This window comes from Thermobia domestica, chromosome 15 (genome assembly GCF_964235325.1).
Source record: "Thermobia domestica chromosome 15, izTheDome1.hap1.1, whole genome shotgun sequence".
Classification (NCBI taxonomy): domain Eukaryota; kingdom Metazoa; phylum Arthropoda; class Insecta; order Zygentoma; family Lepismatidae; genus Thermobia; species Thermobia domestica.
In genome coordinates, this window is record NC_137468.1 from 139,111,885 (window position 1) to 139,130,258 (window position 18,374).

The window sequence follows — 18,374 nt, forward strand, 5'->3', positions numbered from 1 at the left end:
TTTATTGATGCCATTTGGCCAAAAATCCGCACTAGCCGTAACCGGATTTCGAAAAAAAGTTTTTTTCGATACACCCTAATATATATATATATATATATATATATATATATATATATATATATATATATATATATATATATATATATATATATATATATCATAGGTATTCTGCCTTTATTGGCAGGTCACTTGCCGCAGCTGAGAAGCTTCCATGCTCCACGGTCCTCCGCTAACTTCGTCTTCGCGTATGATCTTTCTGTTTTTATATCATCCATTAATTGTAGTCTCCTTCGCCCCCTCCCTCTCTTTCCCGACACCATACCCTCTAGAACGTCCCTCATGATACAATATCTTCTTAGGCAATGTCCCAACCAGTTTCTCTTCCTCTTGCTAATAATATCTAAAAGTGTTCTTTTCTCACCCACCATTTCTAACATTCTCTCATTCGTTTTGCGCTCGACCCAACTAATTCTTTCCATTCTTCTCCACACCCACATTTCGAATGCTTCCAGTCGATTTTCATCACCTTTACGTAATGTCCACGTTTCCGCCCCATACAGTACAACACTCCACACGAAGCATTTTATGGGTCTTTTTCTCAACTCTTTATTCAAGGTTCCACAAAACAGACTTTTCTTCCTCCTAAAGGCTTCTTTCGCCATTCCTATCCTTGCTTATATTTCACGTTCGCACTTCATGTTATTACTAAGAATACTACCCAGATATCGAAAACTATTCACTTGTTCTATTTTCTCCCCTCCTACTTTTATATTTGACACAGACCCCTTCGTTCCAATCACCATGGCTTTTGTCTTTCTAACATTTATTTTCATCCCATATTCTTCAAAGCCCTTTCTCATTTTTTCTAACATTTTATTGATTTTCTTTTCATATTCTGCAAGAAGCGCCATATCATCTGCAAATCTTATGCATCTAATCATTCTACCTCCTACCGAAATGCTATCATCATCATGTAGGCTCTTTTTCACTATCTCTTCTAGATAGACATTAAATAGTGTTGGCGAGAGGCAGCATCCTTGTCGAACTCCGCTTCCAATTGCACTCTCTTCCGTCAGTTCTTCCCCTATCCTAACACTTACTTGTTGGTTCATGTATAAGTTTCTTATAAGTCTTCTATCTTTCCATTCCAACCCTATCTTCGTTAGAACTCCCAACAGCAATTCCCAATTCACGCGGTCAAAATCCTTTTCTAGAGCAATAAATATAACATACACCTCTTTCCCTTTTTCTATAGATCTTTCACCGATCGCCCTTGATAATCCAATTGCATCTCTTGTGCCCTTGCCTCTTCTGAACCCGAACTGCTCCTCCTCAACTTCTTTATTTGTTCTTTCATATAACCTTCTGTTCAGTATTCGAAGCAGAATTTTAGCTGCATGAGATATGAGACTAATAGTTCTGTAATCCTCACATCTCTTTGGGTTCGATTTCTTAGCCATCGGTATCATGATCGTTTTCAGAAAGTCTTTTGGCCATTCTCCTGTTTCATATATTTCATTGCATAGTCGGAACAATTCTTACTTTCCTTTGTCTCCTATATTTTTAATGAATTCGATTGGTATGTTATCTATTCCGGTTGCCTTTCCATTCCTAATCTCGGATATAGCCTTTTCAAACTCATCCCTAAAAATACCAAATTCTTTATCATCCTCACCTACTTCATTTTCTACTTCAACATTTAGGCTACACGGTCTATCCCTACCATCATATAAGTCTTCAATGTATTCTTTCCACCTTCCTATGACCTCATTTCTCTCGCTGACTACCTTCCCATTCTTATTTTCTACTGCCATCATAATACCCTCTTGTTTCCTCCGAAATTCCATAGATTTCACCTCCTTGTACATTTCCTCATATTTCCCAACTCTTTCTAATTCTTCTATGTCCTCGCATTTTCTTTTGTAAAACTCTTCCCTCGCTCTGTCTGTTTCTCTTCGTAATTCATTATTTAACTTTCTGTACATCTTTCTGCCTTCTTCTGTATCAACCTGTTTCCATATCTTCTTCTCCCTCATTTTCTGTAACATCTGCTCTGTAACCCATGGTTTCTTAGCAGTTTTGTGTTCGCGGTAACCTACTGCTTCTTCTGCGGCTTCCTGTAAGCAACGTTTAAAATGTTCCCATCGTGCGTTACTACCTACACCTATTCTTTCCTCGTTTGAACATATTTCTTCGAATTTTTTAACGAAAAGATTTCTTATTTCCTCGTTTTTCAACTTTTCAGTATTCAACACTTTGTTACCTACTTTTCTTCTGCCTACATTTTTCAGTTGAATATCTACTTCGGCCAGCACAAGATTATGATCAGAGGAAATATCAGCCCCGGGAAGGGTCTTCGCATTCTTTAAGCTATTCCGATACCTGTCGTGAATCGTAACGTAGTCTATCTGATATATTCCACCATCTATTGGTGATTTCCATGTATATCTTCTCTTGTGCTGATTGAACCAAGTGTTCCCAATTACTAGTGAATTCTGACTACAGAAATTCACCAGTCCCTCTCCCCTTTCACTTCTTTCGCCTAAACCATATTTGCCTACGATGCTACCTTCCTGTTTTTCACCCACAACTGCATTGAAATCTCCCATTAGAATTATGCATGCACCTTTCTTCTCCCTGTCTGTAATTTCTTCTATTTTCTCATAATTTTCCTCTACTTCTCCATTTGCATGCGAAGTCGTCGGTGCATATGTCTGTATCACCACTAGATCCTTCGTTTTTCCTTTTAGTCTTAACATCATAACTCTATCATCAATAAATTCTACTTTCACTACCTTCTCTTTTAAGCGCTTTCCAAGAATTATTCCTACGCCATTATGACCGCCCTTTTCATAACCTGAATAAAACATTCTATATTCTTCGCTGTTCAATACCACATTACCTTCCCATCTAACTTCACAAACGCCTACCAAATCTAAATTATTTTGTTTCATTTCTTCTTTAAGATTTTCTAATTTTCCTCCCTGTAACATAGTACGTACGTTCAATGTCCCTATCCTAAACCTTTTGCTCTTCCTTATCTTTCTTTCTCTGTCTGTCTTCCCCCCATTATTACTTTCTCCTCCAATAGTCCTTCCCAAGCCATACCCCTCCCAGAGATCCGAATGGGGGGATATTTTACCTCCGGAACTACATTTTGACCTGCGAAAGACCATTGTTCATATGTTCTCTTTTTGCTGTCAGCAAACTAGGGAAAATAGAGTGGTGGTTTCCCGTTGCCTTCCATCCCGCAGTATCCCAGCCGTTAAAGTTACTCTGACCACGCCTGGGAGTAATGTCCAAGTTGCCGTACCAATCACTATGATTTCCGTCAACTTGGCTACTGGAGAACTGCTGCCTTCTCCCAGAACACTCTTCGTCTGGCTACTCCATTTAGACCAATTCGGTAGGGGTGGCCCTTCTGGTAGTGAACTACCACCGACACAGCTCTAAATTTCACTGTAGCACGCAATCCTCCCCACCCGACACATAAGTGTCTTCGTATGTATGTATATATATATATATATATATATATATATATATATATATATATATATATATATATATATATATATATATATATATATGTATCAGAGTTGGCGTGGGTCAATGAAAACTTGACCCACGACCCACTCACCCACCATTACCCACTGTGACCCACCATGACCCACAACCCACGGTGACCCACTCTGACCCACAACCCACGGTGACCCACTCTGACCCACCACCCACCGTGACCCACTCTGACCCACCATGAACCACTCTCATCCACTGTGACCTATTCTCACTCACCAAAATCCATCGTCATCAACTCTGAACACGATACACGGCCTCTTCTGTACTGACTAAAGAGTTTACACTTGTAATAAAACAAGACTGTGAAATTGTCACTAATCGGAGTTTGAATTTCTAGTCAATCGGTCAAGCACCACTCTGTTACAATAACGGTGGATCTGACCTTTACAATATCAAATGGTAAAGTGTTTGTCACTGAGGAAATTGAAACACTTCGAGGTGGGGGGTAGTGATGAGCGCAAGAGTCTTGGTCTTGCAGTTTTTGCAAGAGTCTTGCATGCAAGACCAAGACCAAGACCAGGAATCCCGATGCAAGACCAAGACCAAGACCAAGGGGTGCAAGACCAAGACCAAGACCAAGACCATACCTGCAAGACCAAGACCAAGACCAAGACTCTTGCGCAAGAGTCTTGCACAAGTACCAACACTACTTGAATTTTTTATAGAATGTAAAAAGGAAGAGGAAAAATCTTTACATCTTTCACGTGAACTTCTTGGCTCCAGTAAAAATACCGCCGGAGTGACTGTGTTTCCAGTAGTGTATGCAATCCATGTGAGTCGATCTGCTCCTGTAACATATAGCTACAGTATGTCGTTTTTTGAATCGGTTGTTCACGAGACGTCCGACAGCATAATTCTATGAATTGTTACAAGCTATAATAACTTGAGTGTCTGATTTACTTTGGTCATCATTTGATCATTCACGACGGCCCATGATTGGATTTTGGGAAATCATATGAAGAATAGTTGTGTCCATAAGAAGTGGATAAGCAAAAATAAACTAGAGCATGTTGTAGACACGGTAGCTCAGTGGCAGAGCGTTCACCTCTGGTACATGGGGCCCTGGTTCGATCGCAGCTTGCGCTATGTGAGCTTTTTTGGTGAACAAACACCCTGTGCGTGGGTTTTCCCGTTTCCTCGTACTTTCTTCATTCCACCATTTCTCATCATCACTGTTTCCCTTAGCTTCAGTGTTATAATCGTGGGACGTTAAAGTAGATATTTAATTTCATTTAAAAAACATATGAATGGTGTTCTTCTTCCAAAACTAACGGGAAATGTAGCATTGAACATCGGCAATTCCGTACACCATAGGTGCCGACTACATGGGTATGGCCTTGGCTCTGAGGTTCAAGCATCCGTTGGAAATTTTTAATGTGTACTTATAAAATTAATATTGAAATAACATTTTCATGACATTGACAAAAACTTAGCGCATGTGACCGCAAGTTTGATTTCATAGGTGGATGCTTATACGTTGAATAATTGTTTATCAATATAACTTATAACCCCCTTAGGTATACGGCATATCTAGGATTCAACGATATAACATTATACAACAATAAATAATCTATATTCACAACTGAGAGTGATTTCGTACTTATTTCAAATAACTTGAAGTTTGATGCCGTTGTTATGTATTTCTAATGTAGGTCAAAAGTATTTATATAAATTGAGTATATATATATAAAAAAAGACAGACAGTTGAGTCGTTTTCAGTTTTCACTCAAATTATTCTAAAATATTGGGGCCGCGGTGGCTCAGTGGTAGAGCGTTCAGCTCTGGTGTTTGGTGTCCCGCGTTCGATCCCAGCCCCCGCCAAGTGAACTTTGTGGTGGACTACAAAGCTCCTCGTGCGTGGGTTTCCTCGTGGTTCTCCCGTTTCCTCCCACTTTCTTCTTTCCACCATTTTCATTCATTTTTCATCATCACTGTCTCCTTTAGCCTAGCCGGCATAATCGTAGGACGTAAAACTCACAAATTTAATTTCATTTCATATTCTAAAATATTAAGAGGTTTAATTATTATTATTTTAATTTGTTCTCTCTTTTTTGGTCAATATTGCAAAACATATCATCATCGTCATAATAATAGCTTTTCTGCTATTATTGGCAGGTCACTTGCTGCAGCTGAGAAGCTTCGATGACTCTGGTCCTCCGCTAGTCTCTTCGTCTTAACGTAGCAATTTTCTGTCTTAATATCTTTCTTCAACTACGATCTCCTTCGCCCCCTCCCTCTAGCACGTCCCTCATAATACAGTTCCTCCTCAACCAATGTCCTCCTCTTCATTACATCTAAAATTCTTCTTTTCTCCCCTACTGCTACTATTTCTAAAACCTTCGCATTTGTTTTCCGTTCAACCCAGCTGATTCTCTCCTTTTTTCTCCATGCCCACATTTCGAAAGTCTAACTGTTTCATCGTTTTTGCGTATGTTCTTATTTCTGCCCCATACAGTACATATTAGAATCAGTAAAACAAAATTTCAATATTTAATTGGGAGATTGTTCAATACAAAGATGAGCTAATCGTGGTAGGGAAGAAAAAAATCTGACGCCTTTAGAGTGTAAAAATAATTTTGCAATTTATGGTATTTCAGTAATCTGTGCCGTCTTGGTTTTCTTTCATGCGTCTCACTGTCAGGGATAGCCTCCCCAGTTTGGAAACCAGTGGAGTATTGGATCTGTTAAAACATATAAAAATATTACGAAATGTTGTGATTTATCTTATAAGTAGTGAAGCGTGATCACCCATTGAAAAAAAAAAAGTAAAGGTCATCGCCTATGTTGTACAGTATCATCACACTTACACGAAGGTAAAATATATTACATTTAGAAACATACATTGTATTTCCCTCACTATTGACGCAATGTAGGATTTATTATCCCTTATATCCAGAGTAAAATTTATTTATGAAAATCATAGATTTCTTAAAAGCAAAACTTGCAAGACTCTTGCAAGCAAGACCAAGACTGGGTGTGCAAGAACAAGACCAAGACCAAGACTAGGTGTGCAAGACCAAGACCAAGACCAAGACCGAGGGTTCCACTGCAAGACCAAGACCAAGACCGCATGTGCAAGACCAAGACCAAGACCAAGACCACCCGGGTCTTGGTCTTGGTCTTGCATTTGCTCATCACTAGTGAGGGGAAATTAGTGTGTGCCTAAAATATACTTGTACTAAGAGGATATTCTTGCAGTTGTTAATTTCTGAACGTATTCCAAAAGAAACTTCTATTCGCAGGAAAATACCCCTGTGCAATATGAAAAAGGTTATGGTTTCTCAGTTCATAGTATTTTTCTCACAAAAAACTTGAAAAATCAGTTTTTCATAGTTTATAAAGGTGCTCGGGTACCCTATGTGAGAGCATTTCCATAAAGTATGCTCATTATTGTAATTTGTGTAATCACTAAAACACCACGTTAAATTTAAGTTACAAATATGCATAATTGCAATTATTATGAATATTTATTCAAAGTAGTTTACCTAAAACATAGAAGAGACTTACTAAAAAATAGGTACAAAGTTGAATAACACAAATAAGCCATTACTAATACAAGTATACATTTTCTATAACTCGTAATTTTCCACCATAAAGCAAACCTGAAATCGGGTTTATTTCCTGTTGGTAACTATTTGGTGGTAAATCATCCGTATCGGAATGATGCCCATCCTTCAGCCAAGAAATAACTAACTCGTCTACTTTGAGCTTGTCTAGCGGTGGGCCATTAACATTGATGAATAACAAGTTAGACAATGTTTGAGCACTTAGTCTATTTCTAATATCAGTCATAAGGGGAAATCCCCGTTCGCACTCTGTCGTGGAAATTGATAATACTTCTACCTGATTTCTGCAACTTCTCATCGACAATCTACTTATTAGACTTAAGTCTGATAACGATTTTTCTTGGTCATGTTTGAAATACTCAGCAAGAAGTATCATTTCTCTATCACCATACATCTTTCTTATATCGACTATGTCAGTTGGCAATGTCGACCCATGTAGAACAGAAACTTCATCTACCACGCCTTTGATAGGAAATCTTGTGAATAAATTATCAATTAAAGCCTGATAAACTGATGATTTCTTATTTGTTTATAAATTTAATTTTTGTAATTACACATGAAGGTTTGATACCATTATCAAGTTCCCTCTCCCGTCTAGAAAGCGAAAGGGAACGAGGTTCCTGGAAAGTGTTCAGAGGTGAATGGGAATTTCCCTCCTTCTTCCGCTTCAATTACCACACTGCTGTTTGCCATGTTCCAAATTACGATGAATTTCAATTAAATTATCATAGTATAATTATTTAATTGTTGAATTATCAATACTTTTCAGTGGAAGAAAGGATGAAATTTCAAAGTTCCAAATCAAAGTAAGTAGACCAACGAAAAGGGCAAAAAGTGTAAAATTTTCCATACAATTATGCGTACAATCCGAACTTAAAATTTCCGTGTAATTAAGCTTACAGTACAAATTTTATGCCTATTTTTCTCACAAAACTTTATGGGTTGATTGCCCTGTGCTGTAAGCGCTCCATATAATAAACATAAGCTTCAGCAATTATTATAGCAGAAAGCAATGGATATATGTGAAGCCAAGCACTGTATTTTTTGTTTCTGATTTTTTTCTTAAATAAAATCGATCGTTTTCGATCATTTTTACAAACCAACACACTACCAATTTTCCATATATAGAAAGTCCCCCTCTCCCCCCCACACACACAAAGGAGAATTTAAAAAAAAATGCTAGGACACATTCTGTTTATTTTCAATAAAGAGTTAATACACTGAATTTGACCCACTGACCCACCGACCCACTCCATCTCTGGTGTGTATATATATATATATATATATATATATATACACCAGAGATGGAGTGGGTCGGTGGGTCAGTGGGTCAAATTCAGTGTATTAACTCTTTATTGAAAATAAACAGAATGTGTCCTAGCATTTTTTTTTAAATTCTCCTTTGTGTGTGTGGGGGGGGGGGAGAGGGGGACTTTCTATATATGGAAAATTGGTAGTGTGTTGGTTTGTAAAAATGATCGAAAACGATCGATTTTATTTAAGAAAAAAATCAGAAACAAAAAATACAGTGCTTGGCTTCACATATATCCATTGCTTTCTGCTATAATAATTGCTGAAGCTTATGTTTATTATATGGAGCGCTTACAGCACAGGGCAATCAACCCATAAAGTTTTGTGAGAAAAATAGGCATAAAATTTGTACTGTAAGCTTAATTACACGGAAATTTTAAGTTCGGATTGTACGCATAATTGTATGGAAAATTTTACACTTTTTGCCCTTTTCGTTGGTCTACTTACTTTGATTTGGTTACTCACTTCTATTTTAAGTCATTATTATTATTGTTATTTGATTTTTACACTACATGATTTGGAACAACGTATCGTTAGCATTGTTTTGTAGAATACACATTGACAAACCGTACATTTTGATTTTGAACAAATTATAATATTGTAGGATTGAATTGAAGCAAAATGCATATTATTACAAACGTCACCTGAAAAAGTTACTTTAGTATTCCAACGCTATGATAAATTTACTGAAAAAATTATATGTTAATTGCAATGAAAGAAAAGTATTTATTTATTTATTTTTAGCAAAAGTCAGAAAATTACAAGGTTTTGTTATCACTTACAGATTAGGCTTTAATATTTGTATCGTTGTTTGTATATTCTATGCTATTACTATGTTGATGTGTATCAAGTTCAAACTAAACAAGAATAGCACGCGATTTCAATAATTCAAAACCATGTTTTCATTAACTTGTAACTTGTACAAAAGCTATTCACTTTAAAAGATTGACATGATACCAACTTATTTTATCTTACATTCCATATTTAAATCTACGAGTACAGAATAAACTCTGGTTGTTTTTCTTAAAACACTGGGGAAGGGGGCACCTGGGAATTTTCCTCCCGGGCGCTTACAACTTACGCGACGGCCCTGCATTTGACCTAAGCTTAAACCAGTGTTGTTTTGTTTAAAACTAAATGTTTAAAACAAATTATTAAAATTTGTTTTAAACAATTGAGTTTGTTCAAAACAAATTTTGTATACGTTTTAAACACGTGTATTTTTAAGGCTAGTTATAAACATATGTTTATATTTATTTTAATTTTATTTTATTCTTAATTCTGCCAAAACAAGAAAATTGTTAAAAAGTGCTCCCCATTCAAACGACTATTTTCTTCCCATGTGAATGTTTTGATTTGTCGTGGCTACAGCAGATCAATGTAGTACAATTTATTTTGTCTCTTTTTTCCCCTTAGTTTTAACGTATATTGTATTGTTTAAATGCATGCGAGAAAGTGTCGTAGTCGAAGGTTGGACTACTTGTAGAACTGATATTAAAAAAATAAATAAAATAATTATTGTGGAAACAAATTTTTGTGTTGTATTCAGAAAACCAACAAAAGGTTAGTTGCTAAATTGCGGTTCTGAAATTAAAATATCGCAGGAATCGTTGATACAGTACCAAATTTCTCAAAAGTAAATCCCCACGTTAAGGGGGTTTGCATATCTAGGCTCCTAACTATGAAAACATTTACGATCACTCCAACCCCAATCATTTCACAAATTCAACTTGTTGTATATAAGTTATTAGGACATAGAATTGAACATAATTTATACGAAAAAGACTTTCATGCATTGCAAGACCTGTAACTGCCAAATATTTACCACAAACTTATAGTCGTATCGACATAAACAAAAAGAAGTGTGGAGCAGGAAACTACTTTATCCAAAAGTCGAAAAATACTTACTGAAGACATACGAACTGGTCGAGCGGTTTGGGTTACTAGTATATCAATTAGAAGTTTGTGTGTTCAAACCCTGAAGGGAGTATTCTTTTTTTTTTTGTTTTTTTTTAAAGTGTGTTCCTATTTTCATTAGAGAACTGAGAACATTTCTTTAAATAAATCTTTGGCAACTACTTTTCTCTCAAATTCCGTTAGAAGGGAACATTATATGTATTGCAAATCTAAAATCCACAGCTGAGAACAAAATATTATGTTCAATATTTCATTATTATATTTTGATTTGTAATAAAAAGCTAATTATAAGCATTGACGATTTCAGAAGATTCTCCTCCGGTAATGGTCAATATATGAATGAGAGAAAACTGATAAAACATTATTAGTCCAATTTGAGCATGATCGAAGATAACTTATGGCCACGAAGGGGGAAATTTATGTCGACAGAGTCTCAAATTCTCCCACAGGTCATGCCCTGAAATCATCAGTTTGAAAGGTTTCCTTAACAAATAGAATATTACATTTATTTCTCGTTCTACGTTTTGAAATGGAAAAATCATAATTTTAAAGTGAATTATAATACGATAAGCATAAAGATTTATAGAACTAATAAAGTAAATATTCTTGTGTAAGTTATCGATTTCTAATAAGATTAAAACTCGAATATTCGTTTGCATCGCAGTTTAAAGTATATCCTCTCTCTATATAATTCTTACTGGAAAGTATGTTTAACTCCAATTACTTAATCAATATTTTTAATAATATATTTTTATTGTAATACTTTTACTATTCAATGTTGTATACACTACATTTCCCAAAGCAAAACCTCGCAAATATATAGTGGACTAGTGAATATTATCAAATAAATTATCATTTTGTTTACGTAAATACTGCATCGCCTCATTTGAAATTTCGTACTTTAAATAATAATAATAATAATAATAATAATAATAATAATAATAATAATAATAATAATAATAATAATAATAATAATAATAAAATCATAGCCATATCTTTATCAAAATTTCAGGCTTAGTCAATAAATGAATTCAACGTGGTCTCTATTCGAAGTTCTATTTAATCGAATCCGATAGAAATACAAAGAGAAACTTCGAGAACAAGTAAAAGAAAAATGTTACTTTGGTGGGATTGGAAGTAACTTTTAGGAGTTCTTTACAATTTACAAACAAATGCCTTAGACAGTTTTTTCTTTTCTTTAAGTTAACTTATTCACCGAACGTATCTGACAAGTAAACCTTACGTTTGGGTGAATCGAGTTGCTGACTGAGACACATATGAGAAAGTAGTACTAAATGTGGTCAGTATTTCAGTGAAGTTTTAGGTGCGAAGCTCCAGGGGTTTAGGAGATACAGCTACCAGAACATCATATGGAAGTACAGAATAGTCTTCATACAGTTGGAGGTAAAAGCTCTGTAAGACCTCTTGTAACGACCAAAGGTGAATAACATATATATGGGTATATATTAGGAGTAGGGGGAAGTCATATAGTAAGGGTATACCTGACGGCGGCCGTCTTGAAATCCGCCATTTTAAATTAAGGTTAAGTTTTTAAAATAGGAATAGGGTCATGTGATACATGATTTAAGGCGCAAATTTAATCAGAAGAACAATGGTGACGTTAATTTTTATTTACGCGCAATTGGTAAAAAGTTACAGGGAAATTAAATATTATTGCAGCATATGTATTAGTCCTTTACCTCACCTTGTAAATTTTGTGTTAATGATAATAATTAAATAAAAAGCAGGTGGATAAATATTAAGTCTATGGTAAGAGTTACCTTGATGGCGGCCATGTTCAAATCCGCCATTTTGAATCAGACAAAAATTAAAAAAACGCATAACAGTGACACCTTATTAATAGCAAATTTTAATATAAACCCAACGGTATAACCATTTTTGCTTTATCATTAACCAGCATTTGTTATCGCATAAACAAGTTGCTAATTTAAGGAAAAATGACCAAAGTGTAATTGAGTCATAATTGAACTTGGGTGTTTCTTCCAGAAAAGCCCTCAATTAGTACAATCAATATGTAGTTCAGAAAAGAGTCCATGACTTGCACAAATGCTCTGCTCACAGTGAGGACACCTGACAAAGGCAATCGAGTTACACTTGACACATTTGTCGTTAACAATTCCGTCAAAGCAGTAGTCGTAAGGAGCGATCCATTTAATTTTGTGCTGGTTAATGATAAAGCAAAAATGGTTATACCGTTGGAGTTTTGGTAAAATTTGCTATTAATAAGGTGTCACTGTTATGCGTTTTTTTTTAATTTTTGTCTGATTCAAAATGGCGGATTTGAACATGGCCGCCATCAAGGTAACTCTTACCATAGACTTAATATTTATCCACCTGCTTTTTATTTAATTATTATCATTAACACAAAATTTACAAGGTGAGGTAAAGGACTAATACATATGCTGCAACAATATTTAATTTCCCTGTAACTTTTTACCAATTGCGCGTAAATAAAAATTAACGTCACCATTGTTCTTCTGATTAAATTTGCGCCTTAAATCATGTATCACATGACCCTATTCCTATTTTAAAAACTTAACCTTAATTTAAAATGGCGGATTTCAAGACGGCCGCCGTCAGGTATACCCTTACTATATGACTTCCCCCTACTCCTAATATATACCCATATATATGTTATTCACCTTTTTTCGTTACAAGAGGTCTTACAGAGCTTTTACCTCCAACTGTATGAAGACTATTCTGTACTTCCATGTGATGTTCTGGTAGCTGTATCTCCTAAACCCCTGGAGCTTCGCACCTAAAACTTCACTGAAATACTGACCACATTTAGTACTACTTTCTCATATGTGTCTCAGTCAGCAACTCGATTCACCCAAACGTAAGGTTTACTTGTGAGTAACTTGTCTCTATTTTCTACTCGGTTATATACGTTTTACAGTCATTTCCGTTAATCTTGAACAACAGGAACACGAATACAAAAACATCTAAGAGAATTAAAATTCCAAACTTACCCACCGGGAATCGAACCCGGGACCCTATACACCTTAGGCACACGTGCTAGCCACTAGACCAGCGGGGAAAGCAAACGAAATGCATTTTGTAGTATCTGAAGTTTACACCTATTTCATCCTGCTGTAATAATGTTTACCGTATTCGTTACTTTGAGGAATGATATATGTTATTCATATAGGTTCTATTACATATTCGTTCATAAATATTATATAAATTATCAGAATTATTCATGATCTTCCATGGAAATTCACTGGTGCATGCGCAGTAGAAACAGAAGAATGCAGTTTACTGATATTAGTCAGAATGCAAATTTCTAACAGGCTATCAGAATTCCTTAATGGAAAGTAGTGGTTCCCAACCTGGGGACGCGCAGCTTCCTCCTGAGTAAGCATGAAGTGGGAGTAAGGGGGCAAAAGCTACTGGCAGAAATGAATTGTGAAATAAATTATTATTATTTATCATACCGCTAAAACAATTTCTTCACTGCTTTCTCGTCACAGCCGAAAACCCAAGCGATCTGAATGAGAGTTTGTTCCACTTTTACTCGACTATAATTTCTCCTCGCAGACTAACAGATAGTTCTCTACAGCCTTTAGAGCTGGGCATTTTGACAACTTGTAGAAATTTGCATTGTGATTCGTATTAGCAATGACAGTAAAGTGGATCTTTCTGTTTCTACTGTGCATCATCAGCATCATTATATCAAAAGTATTCCGCCATTACCAGCGGGTCACTTACCGCAGCTGAGAAGCTGCCATGCACCACAATCTTCTGTTAACCTCTCCATCTTCACATACGATTTTTCTGTTTTGATATCGCCAATAGCCTAATTATGTTTCTATATAGTCTAATTCGTCCCCTCCCTCTCTTTCCTACCACCATACCCTCTAGCATATCCCTCATGATACAGTTCCTTCTTAACCAATATTCCAACCAGGTTCTCTTCCTCTTCTAAATAACATTTTTCTCCTTCCATTTACAACCCTCTCATTCGCTTTCCTCTCGACCCAGCTATTTCTCTCCATTCTTCTCCACGCACATATTTCGAAAGCCTCCAATTGTTTCTCATCATTTCTGCGTAATGTCCATGTTTCTGTCCTATAAATACAGTAAAATACAGTACACGAAGCATTTTATAAGGTTTTTTTTCAACTCTAAGGCCCCACAAAATAGTATTTTCTTCGTCCTAAAGGCTTCTTTCTCCATTTCTATCCTTGCTTTTATTTCACGTTCGCATGTCATATCACTAATAATACTACTCAGACATCAAAAACTAGTCACCTGTTTTTTTCCCGCTCCTACTTCTATGTTTGACACCGATCGCTTCGTTTCAATCACCATGAATTTTGTCTTTCTAACATTAGTTTCATCCCATATTCTTCAGAAGCCTTTCTCAAGTTTTCTACATCTTATTAATTTTCTTTTTAGATTCTGCAACAACAATCATATCAACCCCAAACCGTATACACCTCATCATTCTATCTCCTACCGAAATTCCATCTTCATTATGAAAACTCATTTTTGCTATCTCTTCTACATAGCTATTAAATAATGTCGGCGAAATATATAATATCTGTTGAACTCACCTTTCAATTACACTGTCTGTCTACTGTGAATGCAACAGTGAATTTCCATGGAAGATCATGAATAATTCTGATAATTTATATAATATTTATGAACGAATATGTAATAGAACCTATATGAATAACATATATCATTCCTCAAAGTAACGAATACGGTAAACATTATTACAGCAGGATGAAATAGGTGTAAACTTCAGATACTACAAAATGCATTTCGTTTGCTTTCCCCGCTGGTCTAGTGGCTAAGGTGTATGGGGTCCCGGGTTCGATTCCCGGTGGGTAAGTTTGGAATTTTAATTCTCTTAGATGTTTTTGTATTCGTGTTCCTGTTGTTCAAGATTAACGGAAATGATTGTAAAACGTATATAACCGAGTAGAAAATAGAGACAAGTTACTCAGATACGTTCGGTGAATAAGTTAACTTAAAGAAAAGAAAAAACTGTCTAAGGCATTTGTTTGTAAATTGTAAAGAACTCCTAAAAGTTACTTCCAATCCCACCAAAGTAACATTTTTCTTTTACTTGTTCTCGAAGTTTCTCTTTGTATTTCTATCGGATTCGATTAAATAGAACTTCGAATAGAGACCACGTTGAATTCATTTATTGACTAAGCCCGAAATTTTGATAAAGATATGGCTATGATTTTATTATTATTATTATTATTATTATTATTATTATTATTATTATTATTATTATTATTATTATTATTTAAAGTACGAAATTTCAAATGAGGCGATGCAGTATTTACGTAAACAAAATGATAATTTATTTGATAATATTCACTAGTCCACTATATATTTGCGAGGTTTTGCTTTGGGAAATGTAGTGAATACAACATTGAATAGTAAAAGTATTACAATAAAAATATATTATTAAAAATATTGATTAAGTAATTGGAGTTAAACATACTTTCCAGTAAGAATTATATAGAGAGAGGATATACTTTAAACTGCGATGCAAACGAATATTCGAGTTTTAATCTTATTAGAAATCGATAACTTACACAAGAATATTTACTTTATTAGTTCTATAAATCTTTATGCTTATCGTATTATAATTCACTTTAAAATTATGATTTTTCCATTTCAAAACGTAGAACGAGAAATAAATGTAGTATTCTATTTGTTAAGGAAACCTTTCAAACTGATGATTTCAGGGCGTGACCTGTGGGAGAATTTGAGACTCTGTCGACATAAATTTCCCCCTTCGTGGCCATAAGTTATCTTCGATCATGCTCAAAGTGGACTAATAATGTTTTATCAGTTTTCTCTCATTCATATATTGACCATTACCGGAGGAGAATCTTCTGAAATCGTCAATGCTTATAATTAGTTTTTCATTACAAATCAAAGTATAATAATGAAATATTGAACATAATATTTTGTTCTCAGCTGTGGATTTTAGATTTGCAATTCATATAATGTTCCCTTCTAACGGAATTTGAGAGAAAAATAGTTGCCAAAGATTTATTTAAAGAAATGTTCCTAGTCCTCTAATGAAAATAGGAACACACTTTAAAAAAAAAACGAATACTCCCTTCAGGGTTTGAACACATAAACTTCTAATTGATAGACTAGTGACCCAAACCGCTTTTTTTTATTTGCCATTTGCAGAAGTGTTACATGAAGCTAAAACAGCTTAGGACAGATATTCAGTACATAGTATACGTAAATAATTTGAAAAATATTTGTGAGCTACATTCACAGAAAATTGTTTACAAGCAGTTTTAAGAAACATCACATATGCATATTCATTTCCATACAGATATGTGTCCATAAGATAAAAAATCGTTTGACCAATTAACCATGTGACGCTATTGTTTTTCGTGATTTGAAAAAACTTATAGTCTGGGAACAAGGCATAATTATGATCAAACTTATGTGCAGGTTCTCGGCAAATCACACTTAACAGGCGTTGTAATTTAGCCCAGATAGAAGAGTGAAGACACAACGTCAATCTGTGTTCTAGCGTGTCTTCCTGATTACAGTGTTGACACATATCCGTAGGGAGTACACTAATACGTTTTAACTTAACATGAGTAGGTACGAGCTCATTTACTATCGTATACCAGACACTCACAACTGCTGATGTCAACGCGGTGTTATGAATATTGAACCAAATTCTGGACCAATTTTTTGTTGGAAATTTCATTTGGATACGCGGAACGGTATTATTGGAAAGAGATGCGTGGAAGTGTGTGGATAGAAAGCGGATATGGGAGTAGTTGGTAGGATCAGAGATAGGAACATAGGACCAACCTTGCACGCAGTGCTGAATATACACTGGGGCCTGTTTGAGTGACATCATATTAGGAGGATTAGGTGCAGGGAGGGAAGAGATCCAACAAGAAATCCATTGGTGGGTGATTTGGTCAGTAACTTGAAATTGTTTATAATTATTAGCTAGAAAGAATGCAGTACATTTAGCTCTGACTGATATTAGGTTCAAGCCCCCACGGTCAAGGGGTAGGGTAACAGTGTCACTCTTGACACGAAAATAATGCCCTGCCCACAGAAACCAACCAATCAGGGAATTTATTTTACGAACATACAAATCACTAATGGGATATATATGAGCGGAGTACCACAATTTAGCACATAAATAACTATTGATGTACCAAATACGTTGGATTAGGTTTAAGTTGCGCAATTTGTGATTTAGACTGAGCATTCGTAATTTTTGAATGAGAGGATCCCAAATATGTTCATACTGTAAACTGTCTGAATTAGAAAACGTTATGCCCAGGATTTTCACTTTCGTAACCAGTTCAATGTTGGCAAATGGTAGGGGTATGCCTTCCATAGTCCAAGAATGAAAGGGCAACACTTTCGTTTTTTGTAAATTAAGCAGTTCGCCACTAAGAGCACTAAATTGTTGTAATTGATCAATAATATAGTGAAATTGTTGTAGAGTGGTACAGCTAAGGCTAACATCGTCTGCGAAGGCAGTAACCGATATATTTTGCAGGTCATTCAGATCAGGTTGTATATATGCAGCTAACTTATATAATAAAGGTTCTAGTGCGAGGCCAAACAAAAACATGGAAATCGGGCAACCCTGACGAACTCATTTCTGTAATGGAATGGAAGCAGTAGAAAAACCATTTATTTGAAGCTTAGCCGTGGCTGTGCTATAAATGTGAGTGAGAAAGTTAAGGAAAACTTCCGGAAAATTATACGCTCGTAGCACAGCAAACAGAAAGGCATGAGATAATCGATCAAATGCATTTTGAAAATCAAGGGATATCAGGCAAGCCGGTTTTCTATTAAACGTAAAATAACCTACAACATCCCGAATCTTGGTCAGCGCATAATAAACATTCTTATGTGGATTGAGAGCAGCCTGAAATGGACTAATTTTGTCTTGAAATATTGATTTGAGGCGTCGCACTAGAACTTTACTAAACAATTTGAGATCGGTGTTGAGCA